This window comes from Macaca fascicularis, chromosome 4 (assembly GCF_037993035.2).
Source record: "Macaca fascicularis isolate 582-1 chromosome 4, T2T-MFA8v1.1".
In the NCBI taxonomy this organism is placed as follows: Eukaryota; Metazoa; Chordata; class Mammalia; order Primates; family Cercopithecidae; genus Macaca; species Macaca fascicularis.
The window spans coordinates 131,256,335-131,276,458 of NC_088378.1; the positions used below are offsets into that span (position 1 = coordinate 131,256,335).

A 20,124-nucleotide genomic window follows, 5' to 3' on the forward strand; every position below is an offset into this window, starting at 1 on the left:
TGGGGCTGTTATCCTGAATAAGAAAAACAAACTTTATTTCTCTACACCAACTACATTAATACTTTTGACCACCAACTGTGTAGGGAGTGTTTTTCCCCACACCAAGTAATTCTCTAATTTTCAGTGAACAGTGATTTGGTGTCCTGCAATTTAACTGCATTCTGATGCTAACTTCCTAGAGTTAGTGCAGACTTCACAGCTTAAAAGACTGTCCCACAAGACTGCCCCCACTCCAGACTCCAATCACAAGTCCAGGCTGCCATCTGTGCTTCTGACCAACTGGCTATAAATTAGAGGTTCCTAAGACCCTCTCCTCATGTTCAATTATTTGCTAGAACAGCTCACAGAACTCGGGAAAGCAGCTTACTTACTTCACCACCAGTTTATTATAAAAGGACACCACTCAGGAGCAGCCAGAAGGAAGAGATGCACAGGGCAAGGTATGTGGGTGGGGTGGGGCACACATGCTCCCAGCACCTCGATGTGTTCGCAACCTGGAAGCTCTCCAAACTTCATCTTTTTGGGTGTTTTGCTCCATTATGTGGGCATGATTGATCACCTCATTGGCCATTGATGATTAAATCAATCTCCAGCCCCTCTCCCCTTCTGCGAAGTGAGGCTGAACATTTCAACCCTCTGATCATGTGGTTGGTTCCCCTGGCAACCAGTCCCCCAATCCCAGGCTATCCAGGAGCCCCCAGACACCAGTCATTTCATTAACATACACAAAGACTTATCACTTCTGGAGATCCCACGGGTTTTAGGAGCTGCATGCCAAGAAACTAGGGATAAGACATATATATATATATGTATGTATTTCTACTATATCTCAATATCATATATCTTCACATCATAGATGGGAAAACTGAGGCTCATAGAAGTGCAGTCTCTTGCCCAAGTCCTCACAGTGGACAAGAGGCCACAGGGGTCTTGCAGATACCCAGAGTCACTCTGCAGCATTGCGGTGGTGTGTTGTCTTTGTATGGCATCGTCTCTTTCACTAATTTATCAAACGTAGATTTATTGAATGTCGGCTGCTTGCCAGGATGCAGGCTGGATAGAGACCCTGCCCCGATCCATTCCCTGGCTGGCAAGAGAAGCAAGACAAGGAAACTTCCATCCCGAAAAGGGGGATGCTGGAGTACCCACCACCACCACCACCAAAAACCACCACCACCATTTCCTGAGGGCTCGCCATGCACCAGGCTGTCAGGAGGCTTTGCAGGTATGAACCCTCTTGACAGCCCGACCAAGTAGGCACTGTCACGGTTCTCCATTGTAGACAGGCACTAAATGGGTCTCAGAGAGGTTAAGTAATATGTCCAGTGCTAGACAGTTTCTGCCTAATAGGGAGGAATGAAGTGCTACAGGAGCATGAGAGACGGAGCGGCTGCCTAGAGAATCCCACTCACTGCTTACAGCAAGCCCACGGGCGACATGCATTACCTGGGACCAGGAGCAGGTAAGTGACTTGCCCAAGGCCCCTCAGCTAGTAGAGACTGGAGCTGGTTTCAACCCAAATGCTCTATTTCTGAGACTTTGTTCATCCCTTTACCTGTGTTGCCCTGGAAAGACTCGCTAGCTGAGAGAGAGGAGGTGAAGTGAAAGGCTTTAAAAAGGAGGCACCTTACAAATTCTCAGCTCTGCTCTCATAACTTGGTTTATGAAGCCCTGGGCTGCTGACTCCAGTGGGTTGAAGAGGGCTTTGCCGGCAGCCTCTGTCCCAGTTTGAGATGTGTGCACTGTCTCTGACTGACACCGCCTAAGCCTCTCAATCCCCAAGAGTGATTCCGTCTCATGGATGAGAGCCTCCAACATCTGTACCTGTCCGGTGACAAATCCAGACACGCACTCCCTGTCTGGTTAGAGATGCATCAGGCCTGATTAGGCTCATGAACCTGCCTGCTGCGTGTGGATCCCTTTAGCCAAAAGCCACAAAGATAAATGGAACTCAGGTGTCATTCTCACCAGGAGGTTGCCTGGGCATGTGTGGGGAAGGATCTAGAGTAGGGGGCTATGGGTGGTGGTGTGGGGGAGATGGACCCCACCTCTGTGATGCTGGGGTGGAATGAATGACTGACAGCCCAGCCCGGGACAAGGCAAGGGGGTTGCCTTACCCTCAAACCCCCATTCCCTACCAGGTGCTTGATATTTCAGCACGAGTATTTTTCACCTCTAGAGATCCAGGAGGGAGTGTTCTTGTCTTTATGGCCTTGGCAGGATGGGAACACAGGCAGTGGGTGAACAGAAATACCCTCGGTGAGCAGGTTGGTTGGAACATCTGCACAGCCAGGCTGCCCTGCCTCGCACCTTCAGATCCGATTTCATTTCCTCACTTTGCATCCCTTTTTAATCAGCAGACACACCTGGAAAGGGGTGTTCCTGCTGTCCCCCCAGCTTTGTTAGCCCTCCTCCAGCAGTTCTGCACAGTTCCCTGGCAGAAGGTGGGCTGCAGGTGAGAAAATGCCAAGGGTATATCTCACCTGCTTACCAATGGGGCTCTGCTGTGCCTGGATTCAGCCACCTCATCCTCCATGCCTGCCTCACCCTGCCTGGATACATGAGCCCCCAGTTCCCCCCAGGGGGACAACATGCCCTCCATGGTAGCTGCCAATGAGATAGACATCTCCACATCCACCACCATCAGTGCAGTCCTACAGGCAGGTGCCCCTCACTGCCTAGAGAACACCAGCAAGCTTTCTGGCCACCCACGTCTCTTGGACACCACTCCCCTGTTGGAGAATTTCCCACTCTGAGTCCTGCCTCTTGGAGTGAGAAACCAGAGACTCTTCTTTCCCAGTGTCTCTTGTAACTATGACAAGGGCATGGACATGGACTCTGCCAATGGGACCCACCAGTAGAGGCTTCAGCCTGAGACAGGCAAGCAGTAGCCAATGCCATGCAGTAGCTATTTCCTGGTGAAGGCAGGGGCAGAGGCGTCTGGCTTTGGAAGCAGCAGAGATGGAGGCACCAGGATCCAGAACCCTGTATCAGCAGTGGGAGCTCTGAGGCATGTGCCAGTCCATGGCAGCTCTGAGGTCTGTAGGAGAAGAGACTGGGGTTGGTTTGGGCATTTTTCCTGACTGGGTAGCTGCTCCCAAAGTCTGAGTCTGTCTCCCACAAAGATTTAACATCTTCATTTTCTGCTTAAGCTAGCCAGAGTAGATTTGCAAACACCCTGACTGGTACAGCACTCCCTGAAGTAAGCATGGGGTCTTTGGCAATAACTCAGGGGTGTTTGTGAGTTAGTGTGGTCTGTACATGTGTGCACACACAGAGGTGAATAAGACTCCTGCCCTCAGGGAGCTTACAAGCTTCCAAAAGATAACGGTAATAAAGATGATGATGAAAATAATAACAATAACAACCATGAAACTGTATCTCAATTAGAAGGAAGAGTGGGCAAAGCAGGAGGAGGTAGATGGACATGACTTACAATCAACAAGAAAGAACTCAGCAGGACTCTGCCCCAGGCCACCTGCAGGGCTCCAGTAGGGAAATGAAAGGGAGGAGAAGTGAGCATGGCGGAGATGCAGTCATGAGAGGGACAGAAGACAGTCAGGTCTGCCGCCTGCTCTTCCTGTCCTGAGTCAGGTCTGGACCCTGCAGCTGACACAGCCACTCCTGCTGCCTGCAGAGCCGCCCCCGCAGGTTCTCCTGCACCTGTCCAGCCTCCTGAGCAGGGAACAGAGCAGGGAGCCAGCAGACTGCCCCAACCCAGGAATCTGGGACTCAGGGCCCAGGACACTCAGGAAACTCTGTTGCCATTCTCCACGATGCTCAGGCAGCCACTGTCAGTCAGTCTCCTCAAGGGCTTCCCACCTAAGCACCATGCCTGTCCTCACGGGCTCTGCCAGCTCTGAAACACTCTGCCTCTCTCTGCCCTTGCCACCCCAACCTCCACCGTTCCCCTCTTCTGTCTCTCTCTTCCTTCACCTCCCTCTCTCTCACCTCCCCTGCATCTTCCTCCACTTTCTTCCCTCTCTGCCTGTCTTTCCCCTTCCTCAGTCACTTCTCTGCCGCCTACTCTCCTCTCCACTTCCACACCAAAACCTCACCTCCAGCCCTCCCCAGCAATGCCTTTCCCAGAGCCCCTCCCTGGCCACACCTCTCGCTTCCCTCTCCTGTCCTCCAGCTCCATGGACTCTAGAACTGCCAGCAGCTTGTCCCTGACACCCAGTTCCCCTTGCAGGCACCATCCACAGTCCTCCGAGGATGTATCCAATCTCTCCCATGTCCTGGGGCACAGGACAGGAGGGACACTAAGAGGGAAGGAAGAGATGGGGACAGTGGAGACTGGGATAATCAATTTCAGGCCTCCAGGAGCCAGAACACTCTTCTCCTGTAAGACAGGGCACAGGGGACTCCAGGAGAGCCAGGAGAGCGCTAAGATGACCCGTGGGAAAAGCCTCTGGCTTTGTGGGCAGGTGTTGGGGGGGAGGGTGTCTGCCTCTCTTTTCATTTCTCTGTTCTCTGCCTCCATCTCTGGGTTTCTCTAATTCCACTTCTTGGTCTCTTTGTGTCTCCAGCTCTGCGATGGTAAAGTGGGAGTTGGAATAACTTCTCAGCATTAACCATGGTTTCTGCGTGGGGGACGTTACCTTAATTGAGTCTCAGCTTGTTCATAGCCACTCGGTTACCATAAATAATGGATGTCCAAATGGACTGTAAACTGGAAAGGCTGAGCAATGCCGCACAATGCAATGGCCACTGGCTCAGCCTTCTACAGGGAGCTTCGCCTCTCTCTTAATAATGCATGGTCCACACCCACCACAGCCAGACACCCAGCGACTCCCAGTGAGAAACTTGTTATGCTGTGCTACAGGAAGGAATCAGGAACTTACCCACCCTCTGATCTTCTCAGGGGAGGGCAGCAAGAGCCACATAGAGGTGTCAAGACCTCAGGTCTTGTGGGAAAATGAACCTACCTACAATGTCACTGAACATGAAAATGACCTGCATCCTCCCTCCTATGTGTACCGGCAGATGGTCTTTTGGTTTCTGGCTTTAATCCTGGGGTACAAATCCTGTAGCCGTCTGCTCACCAGATCCCTGGAGACTGCACCGTTCTCTGTGTATAGAGCAAGCTGCTGGTTAGAGGATCTGAAGCTATTTAATGCACTTGCACTGTTTGCAGAACCTCCCTCTGTTTGTAGAGCCTGCCAATGCAGAATGAGGGCTGTTGGCAGACTCTGATGCTGTTGTCTGCTTCCGCCCCCAAGACTGACTCACAGTCAATGCCCTTGTTCATACATGTAGGGCTTCCCCTGGTCCCATATCTTAGCTCCCACTTGGTGCCCCCATCCTTCTGGCTGCCGTGCCTGCCCCAGGGTCTTCAACTCTGACTCATTGACCTCCCATGCCAGAGGTATTCCCCATCCACTATCCCCCATGTCACATCTGTGTTCACAAATGCCTTCTAATCATGGATCCTGAAAATTAGCCTAGGACCTAAAGGTGTCTAGCGTGGGGGTGTAAGGATGCTCCTGGAAGGACCTTGTGCTGCTCAACAATGCCTACTGGTTGTGCCAGGGGTTTGCTTTTAAAGCTCCAGACAAACTCAAGACATTAATAAGACTCAGTGTCCATTTTATTCTAACACATTCTTGTTGGTTTTGTTTTGCATGCCTGTGGGGTGGATGATTGGAAGCAAGCTGTGGTTGTTTAGTGGTTTTTAACTTTAATAGCTTTGGTAATGTAGCTAAAGTCTGTTCAACTTTTGTTGCTACTGTTACCCAGATGCTTCAGGCAAATCATGACCAGGTCATCTGATTATTTCTCTAACAGGCCAGGCTTAAAGCTTGCGGATAGTTGGAATATTGGAGGGCCTTTGCGGGGCGGGGGGCTGCAGGGGATGGCCCCTCTGTGGCTAGAGCCAAGAGTGATTACAAAGCTGTACCTCCCCATAGGACAGCCTTCCTTAATTTCTTTTTAGGAAACTCATTTCGTCATAGACAGGCTTGAAACGGCCAGTGATGCTATTAATTACAACGAGCAGATAACAAGGCATTTTCACAAACATTGTATGGGATGTTTGTGAAATAGGCAAGAAAAAACAACTTCAGAAATGTTCAGTGACTTCTCCGTAGGGAAGACCTCAAGTCTACTGACTCCAAATTCAATGTTCCCTGTGTAGTTCTGTGCTAGGAGTTCTTGACCGAGGTTCTAAAGAAAACTGCAGCTTCTGCAGAAGTTTCTGTTTACTATTAGAATTTATTTGCAAAATACCGCATTGCAGATGCGTGTACACTTTCTCCTGGGGAGAGGGTCTACTGCTTTCCCAAGATGCTCAAAAGAGGCGCAGAGTTAGAGACCACCGTGCATGTGTGGAGGAGTCAGAGACCACCGTGCGCATGCGGGGGAGTCAGACCATCGTGCATGTGCTTTGTGCGGAGGAGTCAGAGACCAGCCCGCGTGCGTGCGGGGGAGTCAGAGACCACCGTGCATGTGCTTCGTGCGGGGGTCAGAGACCACCGTGCATGTGTGGAGGAGTCAGAGACCACCGTGCAGTATGGAGGAGTCAGAGACCACCGTGCGCATGCGGGGGAGTCAGACCATCGTGCATGCGCTTTGTGCGGAGGAGTCAGAGACCAGCCCGCGTGCGTGCGGGGGAGTCAGAGACCACCGTGCATGTGCTTCGTGCGGGGGAGTCGGAGATCACTGCGCATGTTATGCCTTGTCCCCCATACTCAGATCCATGAAACCAGTGCCCTCTGATGCTCATTCACTTCATTCAACAAATGCCTATTGAGTGCCATGAAGTGCCAGGCACTGTCTCAGGCCCTGGGGAAACAGATGAGCAGCATAGACGTGGTACTTGCCCTCATGTAGTTTTCATTCTCATTGAGGAAGAGATAGGCGAGACTTCACTTAAAGTAAATGGAAAGGGAAGTGTTGGGTTGTGAGAAGTGCTATGAGGAGAATAAATGGGGGAGCCACGGAAATTTCTGCAGCTGGGTCTGGTATGGGACTGGCGAGTAAGGATGGACCACTATTCTGTCATCCTGAAATACTGGAGAGTCTGTAATGCTCTTTAATTTGGGGTTCACTCACTTGGTTATTTAAGAGAGACCTTTCCACTCCTGGCATCTACAACCTGAAAACTCCACTCTTCTTGTCCCTTTGAGAAAGGGTTATATCCCTTTTCAATCCTTACATTTCTTTCCCAGCATCGTATTCTAAGAATAAAGACATTTTGGCTGAAGCAAGCCAGACCCCCTCGTCCTGCCCACCTGCCACCTCTGCCCCTCAGCCCAGCACCCCATCCCCCTACTCACCAGCTCCATGCTTTAGAAAGCTCCAGCAGGCTGGCCCATTTCCCCTTCACAGCTGAGCATGTAACCAAAATTGGCTGTTGTAATGGCAAACTAAATGATGCCCTAATACCCAGATCAATCATCCTGTGAAATAACTCATTATTCAGGCTCCAATTGCAGGGGATGGAATTAAAACAAGAACAGTTCAACAAGGAACTGCAGCGGCAGGTAGTGTCTGGGAGGTGCCGGGTAGGGTAGAGGGGAAAGGCATGGAGAAGGAGGGGGCTGGGCTTTGGGGAGGGGCCATCAATTGAAGACAACTCCCCTTTCCTTGAGAGGAGAAGAGGCCAGAATGGGGCTACACATCTGCAGGAAAAGCAGGCAGAGCCAGCAACAAGCTACAGGGTTCCAATCGGAATCACTTTGTTCTGGTCAAAACACAGGCTCTGAGCAGACAGCAAGCCACAATGACAAGAGCCCTGACCAACACTCCCTAGGAGGAGGCTTTGTTCTCAGAGAATGGCCTCGGTCCTCTAAAGATCTTTCCACAGAGAACAATGAAAATGGCCTTTATGCACACAGGAGTGAGAGGAGGGAGAAAGACGGCTGACTCCTCAGGGGTGGTGGAAGGGTCACAGGCAAGACTAACTGTGCCAAAGACCTCCTCTGGGGACCCCAGGCATGTGGAGGGTGGGGCAGGGGTAGAGCAGGTCAAAAGGAGCTGCAGAAAAACAAGTAGTATTGTCTGAGTAGCTCTCCTCTTCCAACAGCATTCATTCATTCATTCATCTAACAAGCATTCAGTGGTCTCCTACTAGGTTTCTGCCACTGCCTCTGTGAATGCTCTAATGTAAAGAGCACTGGGCTGAGAGTGGGAAAGCCCAGGTTCTAATCCTAGCTCTGGAACAAGCTGGCCACATGACTGTGAAGCAACTTTCTCAGTACTTTGTACCTTGGCCTCCTCATCTGAAAAGTGAGCAGGCTGGAATAGAACAGGTAGTGAGGCTCCCATCCAGCCCCGATGCTTCAGTGTCCTCAAGGCTGAGCGATAGGAGGCCTCCCGGGAGGACTGATCCTGGAGGCAAATTCGGAGCAGAATATGATCGTGCTCTGGAGACGGGGCAGCCAGGGACAGGGGCACACATGTCAGTGTGAAGCCTGGAACAGAGTGGGGAAAATGGTTGAAAGAAAGAGCAAGAGGGAGTATATTAAATAGAGAGAGAGGTGGTAGAGGGAAAGACAGAGACAGAAAGAGTGTCGGACAAAGAGAGGGAAGAAGGGGGAGAGGGAGACGGGAGGGAGAATGGAAGATGCTCCTCAGAAGCGGAAAGAATTCAGTTCTGCCTGGCTCTATTGAGCACGTTTTTATTGGGTATCTACTGTGTGCTAGGTACCAGTCTAAGTATTGATGAACAAAGACTAATATGCTCCATGACATCAAGGAACTTATGACCATATTATAACATGAAAAACAAGCAAAACTTTAAAATGTCAACCATGTCAGTGTGTCTACGACAAGGTGATCTCGATCTAGAAGATAGTAATTCTGGAAAGTAGTAATAACTAACACCCTGCGCCCTTATTATTTCAACCTTCACAGCAACCCTAGAAGGTGGGTATAATTATCACCTCTTTTATAGGTGAGGAAACTGAGGCATGGGGAGGCAAGGTCACAGAGTCAGTCAGTGGTGGGGTTAGGATTCAAACCAGAGCAGCCTGGTTTCAAAGCCTGAGCTTAACCATTGCTCTGTACCTACAGGGTGGGAAGCAGGGTATGGAAAAACGGAAGCCACCCTCCTCCAGCCTGAGATGGGCCAGAGGAAGCTCACCTCTTACTAGGTGGCTTTGCCCCAAAAAGGGCTGATTCCTTCCCCTACATCTGCTTTGTATGATAATAAGAAGTCTGTTGCTTTATAAATACATGTACCTCACAAGAGAAGGAGAAAGGAGCAGAGCTCTGTGGGGACAAGCTCCAGTTCTCACAGTGAGGACCAGACCATGGCAAGATTGGAAGATGTGGCACGTCTTCCCTCGTGTTGTCCCAAGCTCTCTCTAAGTGGTAATGGAGTGATGGTTTGAGTAAAAAATTCTGGTATCGAATCCTGAATTTGCCACTTATTAGCTCTAGGTCTATGGGCTAATGACTAATTATTTCCAAAACGCAGTCTTCCCATCTGTACTGTGAGCAAGTTGAATTATGTCCGCTCATTCTTCACTCTGTGTCCTAGACTCCACATCCCTCCTCTGTAGCTCTTTTGTCCTTCATTTCTATTAGGTGCTACATTCTTAAATCTTGTATCAGAAACTGGTTTAGGTAGTGAGCTTGGCAGGCAAGCAGCTTCCATCATGGAGATCAAGAAAATGGTAAATGGCTGTGTCTTCATCAGTTAGGAACTAATTTGGCTACCTATGTCTGAAAGGCACACAATAAAAGTAGCTAAAACAAGATAGAAGCTTATTTCTATTGTAAAGGAAATTCAGAGATGAGCCAACCACTCAGAAAGATGAATCCTCAGTGTCAGGGACCCATCTCCTTCTGTCTCGTGTCTCTCCTAAACCCAATATGTGGCTTCCACCTCATGGTTCAAAATGGCTGCTAGAGTTCCAGTCTTTACATCTACATTCCAGCTAGTAAGTAACAGAAGATAAATTAAGAAAGTTGTGCCTTCTCTCTTTTAGGAAAGCTTCACAGAAGTCCCACACAACACTTCCACTTAGCTGTCAGTGGCTAGAACCTAGTCATACGAACACACCCAGCTACAAGAGAGGTTGGGCAATGTAGTTTTATATGTAAACTGGGTTTCCAGCATGATGCTTAGCTGAGGGTTTTGTTGTTACAAAATAGAGGAGGAATGGGTATTTTGTAGACACTTAGCAGTCTGAGATCCAGGACAATGGAAATGATCACCAGGGAGGTTTATTGTCAGGAGGTGGCATAGCATTCAGGGATTGGAGTCCAAGGTTCTAGATTTGTCTAGACTGCAAGAAGTTGAAGATGTGGTCAGTGCCACAAGGCAGGAGCTCCAAGAAGGAAGCACGACAGCTGTGCTACCCCCGCTCCACTCCAGGCCCTTCCAACTTCCTGTGTCCTGGGCAGTAGCAGCCCTATCTGGGAGCCAGGCAGCTCATCACACCAGGCATGTGGCCTGGGAGAAAGGGGGGTGGTGAGCAAATTGAAAATGTCAGGTGCTTAGACCAAGGACAGAAAAGCCTGGACTCCTCATTCTCAGGAGCTGAAGCTCACTCTCGGCCCAGGGGTGGGTCCATATAAGATGGCAGGGCTGGGCCACTCTCGGGGAGCAGAAGGGGGAGGGTCTCCAAAGCTGGCTATCAGGAAGCCCCTTCTGCAATAGCAATGGTATTCTAAAGAGGAGAATAAAGCTTGGGAGGCAAAACAAAGCTATTCCACTGAATAAATGTTCTCTGCATTAAAGCAGCCAGAATAGCGATGAATTAAACATCAGGTCTGAATGAAAGGAAAATGCCCTGATTTATAATTGCTTCAGGCAGGAGGCAGCCTGGGAGAGAGACTGAAGCTTCATCAGGGACCCAGTTTCCCCTGCAGAGCTGCAGAAGCACTGAGAGGAGATGCTGGCCGCCTTCAGGGTGGAGAGGACTGGTATAGAGTCTTCTAGAGAAGAGGGCATCCTAGAGAGATGAAAGAAACATGCTCCAGAAGTCAGGAGGCCTGGCTGCTAGTCTCTGTTCTGCATGACCTTGTAAGTCACTGGGTGTCTCTAGGCTCCTTTCCTGTTCTTCCAGTGAGGATAGTAACACCTGCGTCATCTCACTTGGTTCTTGGAGAATAAAGAGACATCATAGATGATAAAGGATTTTGCAGATGTAATAAGCTGCTATTACTTCTTGGTCTCAGCATCACCACAAAAGCAGTGGCGAGGTTCATGCTGAGCTCTGGCAGCTTCTCCAAGGTGACCAGTCTTTAGGAAGGGGGAAGATGGTGGGGGAGAAAAGCAAGATGTGTTGGCAAGCTCCACTTGGAAATGCCACTCTGGAGATGCCTGTCAAAACTGCTCCATGCCAGATGGGTGCATCTACTTGCAGGGCAGTGTGCTGTGGTGGTGAAGATCCTGGAGGAACTGAGTTTAAGTCCCAGATTACCCTCTGGTTAGCATGTGACCTCAGGCACATTAAGCAAATTTTCTGCACCTCAGTTTCTTCATCTGTAAAATCAGGATAATAATAGTACCTCAACTCATAGCATCCTTATAAGGATTAAATGAATTCATGTAAGTAAGACACTCGCAATGTTGCCTGGCACATAGAAACGTCCCTGTAACTGCTAGCTCTTATTAAGTTTCTAATACCAAGTGCATCAACTAAACTTCTGGAAAAGAAGTCATGGACTGGCTTTATAGGAACCAGAATACTGCCAAACCCCAGCTACTCATACTTTACTATGCATAGGACTTCCCCAGGGATCTTGTTAAAATGCTGATTCTGATTCAGTGGGTCTGGCCTGTGGGCTGAGATTTTGCATTTCTAACCAGCTCCCCAGGGATGCCGTGCTACTCCTGAGACTACACGTTGAGGATCAAGAGGTGAAGGCATGCTACTGACTGAATTTCGTGGCACTTGCCTCCCCCAGCCCAGATATTTGGCTATTTCAGGAGGCTGGTGGGTCAGCGGCCCTGTGCTGCTTCATTCCACCCCCCACCTCCCACCCCCAGGGAGCTGCTACCCAGAGCTTCCTTCCTGAGGAAAAGGAATGATCTGCATACAAGAGGGATGAGCCTGGATTTTACCACCTAACAGGCTCAGGCAATCTGTCTTGCTAGGATATTCCTGATCTATTAGAAATGACACAGAAATCCATTCCTAAAAATTCTCAGCAGCTGAGGATGGTGAGAAAGCTGCTGGGAGAAAAAGGAGTGAGTGGGCGGGTGTAGCTATGGGCAGCTCCCCACTGGCTGCCCCAGATCTTGACAGGCTGGGCTGGTAAGTCTGTCCCTCCTGAGCTGTGTGGTTGGGGAAACTTATCTTCCCTGAGGAAGCCTGGTTTCCTCAGCAATAAGTGGGGATCCCAAGAACCCCACTTTGCCGGGCGCGGTGGCTCAAGCCTGTAATCCCAGCACTTTGGGAGGCCGAGACGGGCGGATCACGAGGTCAGGAGATCGAGACCATCCTGGCTAACATGATGAAACCCCGTCTCTACTAAAAATACAAAAAACTAGCCGGGCGAGGTGGCAGGCGCCAGTAGTCCCAGCTACTCGGGAGGCTGAGGCAGGAGAATGGCGTGAACCCGGGAGGCAGAGCTTGCAGTGAGCTGAGATCCGGCCACTGCACTCCAGCCTGGGCGACAGAGCAAGACTCCGTCTCAAAAAAAAAAAAAAAAAAAAGAAACCCCACTTTGTCGATCAGTATGCAGGCATGTGAACAGTTCACGACTGACTGTTAAGTTGAAGAAAGCAACTTGCAGCAAAGCATAATTTCGTTTTTTAAAAATGTACAGTCATATTTGCAAACCCATGGGAAAGTCTAGAAAAATACATATCAAACTGTTAAGAGTGGTTATCTTGGGGAGAGAGAGGTGGGATTATAAGAGACTTTTACTTTCAATGTTGTGAATTTCTATATTGTTTGATTTTTAAAATAATGAGTATTTATTACTTTTGTAATTGGAAAACCTCCATTAAAAAAAATCTGCTTTAAATGGCTAGTGTCAGCCTTCTGAACCACATGGGGAGAGAGGGATTTCCATTCCGTCCCTTCTCCTAAGCAGCACAGGCCACAGGGGCTGGGGGCAGAAGCCCTGGCTGAGGGGCTTGGCTTTGCTGTGCAGTCCTGCACAGGTTCCTGCATCTTCCTGAGCCCCTGGTTTCTCATCAGCAAAATGGGAATAATAACAACCTGAATCAGGAGGTCAGCATCCAGGGAGCACCATGAGGACTGAGTGACAGCACCTTCCCCCAAGCCCAGATACTCCGCTCCTCTCTAGAGAAGAGGAGGAGGGCAGGGCTGCAGGAGGGCCTGGGAACTCCACTAGGCTTCTTAGGGTGGCACTGAAAGCTCCCACACTTGGGCATTCCTCAGACCAGGAAAGGAGAGGAACAGAGGCTGGTGTCTGGAATATGACATAAGTCTACTTACCCTGTGTTCCACTCTAAATCTGCCATGCCTCCCAGCCTCTGCTCATGCTGCTCTTACTCCCGGGCTTGCTGTCCCTGCCTCCTGATTTGCCCTTGCCTCCCTCACCTGCTGCTTCCTACTCACCTTTCAGGAATCCTCTAGGAATCTTCCCTGAGCCCCTGCTGAAGTTGGGGGCAGGGAGCCCCTCTTGGCTGTTCCATCGGTAGGCTGCATTTCTCTACCTTCCTGGGCTCCCTTACTGCACAGTCATTACCTGTCTCCTCTTTGAGACTGAGAAGTGGGCAGGTAGGGGTCTTATTCACCTTTCAATCCCTTGCAGCTGGCAGAGTGCCAGGCACTTATTTTTACCTACCTTTTCCCTTGTAAACCTTTTGACATAAACCTCTTAGATTATCCTGGGATTTCCTAATTGGCTCCTTTCTGCCAAGTGCGATCTGGCAGGACTATAAGGAAGGCAGAGGTAGGAGTGGGCTGGAGAGCTGGGGTGGCAGTGAGGGCATGGTGCCCTCTAGCGGCCAGGTGCAGGGGTGGCTGCAGCATCCTTACTGCAAAAAAGGGAGGAGAGGACAGGTGGGCCCGGGAACTTGATAAGGTAGAATAGGGTCTCTAGGAACAAGTAGAGGAGTGGGGAGACCACTGCATTGGCAGTTTCCCCAGCACAGCTAGGAGTGGTCCTTCTTCCAAAGATCCCAGTGAGGGGCTGTGGCTTAGCTTAAAAGCATGAGGAAAGCTGGAGGAAGCCCAGAGACTGCTCCCTTGTGGAGAGAAGGATGCCACCTGGAGGTGTGTCAGGGAAATGCTTAGGCAGGAGGATGGACGCAGAGGTCCTAGAGGCGTGTGACCTGGGAGAGGGACACTGGTGCACGGCTCCTGCTCAGACATTCATGGAAGCCTGAGAACAGAGATGCCCTCCAGCTAGGGAAACCAAACTGGCTTTCTCCCGCAGGGAACTCGTACTTGCAAGCCTCTTGATCCTCCTCTCTGCTCCAGCCCTTACCGTGAGTAGGTCTTCAGTACATGGGATGCCATTTTGTGCTTTGAGATGTTGGTGAGGGACCTGGTGGGGGCTCAGGTATACTCTGGGGTATACACATCTGTTTCCAGGTGACATCTCTAGGACATCACGCCCCATTCACAGTCCTTCCTCTATCTGCCCCCAGAACCCCACTCTTCTTGTGGTCTCAGAGATTAACCGGGGGAAAGGGCAGGTGAAAATATAGAAAGTGGGGAAATCTAGGGAAGGCGGGTGGATGAAGCCGGCCAGCTCAGAAAGTGCCAACCCCAAAGGAGCCCCCCGTGAGAGGCCCCCCTCAGCAGCCCTGCCTCCCATACCAGCCCTCTACCCTTAGCTCTCTCTAAAACAACAGAAAATCTTGCCTGACTCCTCTCACCACTTAGCCCAAGAGAGGAAAAGCTTTCTTTTCTCTTTTCCTTCCTGCCCCTTCCCCATTTCTGGCCCCATCACCTCTTCCCAGGCCTTTATCCTTCTCCTGTGTTCATTCTAACCTCTCCCCTGACCTCCTGGCTCTCACTTTGAGAGTCAAACATGAGTTGGTTGGAGGAACATTGGGTCAGAAGTCCAGGGACCGGGGTTTGCTGCTGATTTCGCCCCTAATGTTCTAATTTCTGAAAGCTCCCCAGAGCTCTGTGTCTTCACTTGTAAAGGGGTGGGAGGTTGGATTGGTTAATCTGCCACAATCCTTTTAGTTCTGACATCCTGGGATGCATGAGTCTCCGTTAATCTTCAGCGACCCCTTTCCTAAAGCTGATCCCAGGGTCATAGTTAGAATGCATCAACTGCTTTAACTGATGTGAGACATTTCCTAGGGATATAGCCATATGGGAGATAACCTAGAGGAATGTGAAAAGTATCCAATTCCTGAAACGTCACTGTTTCCCCATGCCACGTGAGGAATCTCCACACCCAAGAAGTCATCTGCTCCAGCCCCTGCATCAGGCCCAGAAACCAGAGCAGACAGACCCTGCTCAGGCTCCTTCCTTGTCATATGACCTAAGGACAGTATCAGATATCTCCTGCCTTTACAGCCCTCTAGGACTTCACATTTCGTGCCTGGCCCCTTGTGGGAAAAGGGAGGGGCCTACCAGGGCCTCCTGAGCAGAGGGGCAGCCAAGGGAAGTACTTAGTTCACCAGAAACCTTCATCAAGGTTCACTTCCTGGAGTCTAACTTAAACCTTTCTTGCTGCTGTATAAATCAATGTCCCCCAGTTCTGGTCTCCCCACCGTCCTCAAACTAAAGAGCTGCTCATTTGCATACACCTGCCTCTCCCAGCCCCATTTAACTCCCACCACTTCTAGACTTTTCCTACAGGTTCTATTTTTTTCAATCTTTCATCATTTCTCCTATTGGCTCTGGCTCTGCTCCAGAACTTCCAAATCCTTCTTAAATGTGACAGCTAAAATTAGATGCCGGGAGAAGGCCAAGTGCAGTGGGATGATCACACCCTGCCTGGCATGTGCCACTTCCTCCTTCCTGGGTCCTGTCCCAGCACGGAAAGAGGCTGGTCCTTCCCTAAGGATGTTATTAGACTCCTGGTCCCCTACAATCCTGGGTCCCCTTGGGTTTCTCCTCACCTCCCCCTGGATTGATGAGGCTTGTGTTGAATTTCTACAAGCCTTGCCTTGTATTTCACCCATCCCGAATGGATCATTTTTCCAATCTGTCAAGGTTCCCCTGAATTCTGTTTCTGCCCTCTTGGACTGGGTGTTTTCCTTCTGGTGCTCCAGGATAAGCCATGATCTCATTCTAAGAGTTCTTAGCTGGTCCTTGGTTATTCATTCGTTCACTCACTTATTCATTTAGTCAACAACTATTTACTCAGTTTTTCCTATGTGCCAGCTACTGTGCCAGGCTTGGGGATGCCTCCATGGAGACTGCAGCCTTAAACTGGACAAGGGCCACCCAGGGGCCTATGGAAGAATATAAGAGGGGTCTCACTCTCTTTCTGGGAGAAATCATTATAGCATATAGCAACTGTGTTTTGTTAATACCAGGCTATGCTATGTGTGTGTGTGTGTGTGTTTTTAATTAACCTCCAAATCTTGGTATCTTAATACAATAAAAATTTACTTTTTGCACATGTAAATTCCAGTGTAGGATGTCTAATTCTCCAAGGCAGCTGTCCTCTCTTTGGGGATCCCTTCTGTCCAGTGATATCATGTCAACACGAGTGGGCTTCAGCTTACTGTGGCAGGAAAAGGAGAACTTAGAGAACTCACACCTGGTTTTAAGTGCCTTGGACCAGAGGGAATCCACTGCTCACAGCCCATTGGCCGGAACAGGTCACATGGATGGGTCGACTTCACCTCAAGGGAGGCTGGGAGATACAACCTTGCCATGTGCTCAGACAGAGGAAATGGGGAGGTGAATACAGAGCATTGTCTCTGCCATAGCAACTCATGTGACTGGAACCCAGAAAGAAAAGGTTGGGAGTTGCCATTACCTCCAAGACATAAGTTTAAGAACATGGTGGGAGGGGCGCCCAGAAGATGAAGAAGATGAAAAGAAATGTGGGAACAGGGTGAAAGAGGTGGAGAGGAAGCAGAGGCGCTGTTGCCCACAACCCCTCCCTCGTCTCATACTGACTGATTCCAGCAGCCAGGGACCACACCTTTTTCCTCAGCCACCTGTCTGCAAAGCAGCTCTTGGTCCTAGAAAGGAGGACCGGGACAGAAAGCCTGAGAGATCCTACCCAGGATGGGGAGTCAGGGTAAAATTCTTGGCTCCATCCCCAGCCAGGTCCCTAATCAGGTCCCTAATCAGGCTCCAGGATCCTGAAGAAGTTGCTTCAAAATCTCAGTACACAGTGGTCTGGCAATTCCCTGGTATTGGTCTCCTGCCTGTTTGTCCTCAAGTCCCTTCCTCAAAACATACAACCACCCACCCTTCTCTGCAACTCCAGACTCTGTGCCTGTTGGGTTCTGTCTCCCTTGGTGGAGTGTAGGGTTCAGGGAAGAAGCAGCAGGTGTCTGTCCTGCTCTCCTTTCTGGGGTGGCTTCTCTGGCAGTGGCCTCAGCTCCTGCCCTGTAGGCTGGCATGGTTCCAGCTCTCACGGGTGGCCCCGGCTCCCAGGCACTGTCAACACCACTCCCCTGCCACCAGCCCTCGAGCTGACAGGAGCTTCCTGAGGTTGCTGATTTTGAAGTTTCTTCACTGTCCCACTTGGCTCTTGGCCCCTCCAACACCTATAACCAGGTCCCTGCATTACCTTCTTTCTGTCATGTCCTGCCGTTAACTTGATTTCTGTTTTCCTGTTTAGACCCTGACTGCTGTACCATCTACATGGCGGGACCCTCGTGGGGGAGCAGGGAGGAAAAAGGGGAGAGAGAGTGGGTGTTAAACTGAGGCAAAGAATATGAAAAACAGAAATCAGATACCAACGGTGGTCTCCTTCCTACCCACCCTTTGTGATCTCCACCACCTGCGCTCACCCTCCAAAGAGCTGTGTCCTCCACATTGGCCCTTGGCCATGGAGGGCAATAAACATGCATCAGGGCAAGATCTAGCTGCTGCCCTCTTGGGTGGGTCCCAAGGCAAATGGTAAAATAGGCAGAGCTGAACCCTCCAAGTGAGAATAGAATTTTTCTAGAACTTCCTGCAGGCAAGGCCTGTGTTGTGCTATCCATTCATACCCCCTGTGTTGGGAAAGCTTTGGGGGAGATGTTTTGGAGGAGTAGGGCTTTGCTGCTTCACATAAATCACCCCCAGGAAGGTGACCAGCTTCTCAGCCAACTCGGTGGACTAAAGCTGTACATCCATCCAAGCCCAGCTCATGGCAGCCCCGGCAGCGCAGGCAGCAGACAGCCTGAGTTCTCTGTATGCAGAAGAACAGCTCTGAGGTGGGGAAATAAATAAAATCAGAAACCATAAATAAACCTGTTGGCCTCACACAGGGCGGAACAAGCAGCCCCCCGGGGAGCTGGCTCTGTTTCCAAGGAGGTGATTAAATTCCAAACCAACCCAGCAACTTCCATTGGAAAGGCAGGGCCGGGACTGTGGGCTAGGGGAGAGGGATACGATCATAAAATATTAGAAAACTGAGATTTTAGAGTGAGAATCAAAACTTGAAAATTGCAAGGGATCTTCTCAGTGGTTCTTGACCGTGACTGTGCATTACGATCCCCAGAGGTAGTTTGTTTAAACATAGCAATGCCAGACACTGCCCCTCCCAGTCCCTGCAGAAATTCACTCCTTAGGCTGCATGGGGGCTGAGCACCTCAGATGATTACAAAATATGCCCCAGGCCAGATGCTCTAAGCTCTGCTGCTAGGGAACTCAGGGGTTCCAAGAGCAAGGTCAAGGGTTTCCTCCACTAAAATTGAATCCTGCAGCTCTTTTTTCAATGCACAAAAGAAATCAAGTTAATGAATAGAATGTTCTGTATTTAAAGTCCTCCCTCTATAAATTTTTCTATCCTTTTGGCACCTGTTGCTGCATGCTTGCCAGTATATTGGTGAAAAAACAATAGGAACAGAAAACCTCAGAAGCCATTGTCATGTCTACTTTGATGGCTTTTTTTTTTTAAATTTGATAAGTTCACGTGCTTGAGCCTGTGTTTTTGTATTGTGTTTCTAGCACAAATTTAATTAAAGGTAACATTTCTAGGCAATATAAGCTTTGGATAACTAAATCAGATAGCAGTCCCCTCGAATCCTCTTTAGAGCAAAGTGGGTTAGGTGTAAATAAATAGGATTCCATCTTTTGATGAACCTCAACTTCTAGGTGGTACAGCCCCACCAGGGGTCAAGATCACAACTCCCAGAACTAGCCTGGTGAGGGGTGAACGCAACCCTATTGCAAATGAGACACCTGGCCTTGGGTAAGCTAACTAGCGTCTCTGGGCCTCAGTTTCCTCATGTGAGGAACAGGGATAAGACATAGTCCTCACCTCGTGAGGCTGTTGTAAGTACTAAATAAGTCTGTATATTTAAAGCTCTGTCAGCAGCACCTGGCAGTAATGCTATTTAGCTGAACACATTTGAGGACTCCGTGGGAGTGTGGGACAGCAGAGTTAGTACCTTCAGAGAGGATGCTTTAGTCAATAAAATCAGTTTTCTTCCATTACTTTTTAATCACCCATTTACGCATGAATCATTCTCATTTTAAAAATCCAAACAATATAACAGATTAGAGAATTAAAAAGTAACAGTCCTTCAGTAGTAACATCCCACCCTGATCCTGCTTCTTCCTGGGGTGGGGGGGTAACCACTGTTTCCCTAGTGGTATATACCTCTTCCTGAAGCTTTTCCTGGTACGTTTACAATCCTGGGAACACACAGGAAACTAACACACATCCTGTTCTCTAGGGACTTACAGTCTGGAAGGACAGAGAGACAAGAAAACAAAGCACGAGAGAGGGGGGACTGGTAGGAAGAGGTGTCTAAGAAGAGGAAGCACATGCAATTTCTGACTTTACCTGTGAGGAAGGTGGCAGAGGGATTCTGGTGCCAAGTCAGGAGCTAGACCAGTGGTTCTCAAACTGTGGTCCTCGGACCAGCAGCAGCTGCACCTGGAAGCTTTGCTAGAAATGAAATTCTCAGGCCCACCTGGAACTCTAAGTCAGAAGCTCTAGAATGGTGGGTAGCAGGTGGGGGAGCAGCTTGAGTTTTGTCAAGCCCTCCAGGGGATTCTCATGGACCCTGAAGCTTGAGAACCATAGTCCTGGAAGAACTATTACCCTCTAAAGTCATTCTCTCCGACTCCTGTCCTCCTGCCTGTAAATCCAGAAGGGATCTGGCCA

The 20,124-nt window shown here is 49.7% G+C and overlaps 1 long non-coding RNA gene across 4 annotated transcripts in view; it reads right to left on the reverse strand.

The window, feature by feature from the left end:
• LOC102141435 (uncharacterized) overlaps positions 1-20,124 on the reverse strand; it is a 94,245-nt gene that overhangs the window by 37,056 nt on the left and 37,065 nt on the right. The window contains exons 1-2 of one of the 4 annotated variants that reach the window (XR_012434478.1): positions 7,278-7,492; positions 4,929-5,071 (exon numbers count right to left, since the gene is read on the reverse strand). The exons of 2 other annotated variants lie outside the window; for them this stretch is intronic. This is a non-coding gene — a long non-coding RNA (uncharacterized lncRNA). Of the gene's footprint in view, positions 1-4,928; positions 5,072-7,277; positions 7,493-20,124 lie in introns of those variants that run through there. One more of the 4 variants, XR_012434477.1, reaches the window with a different exon arrangement.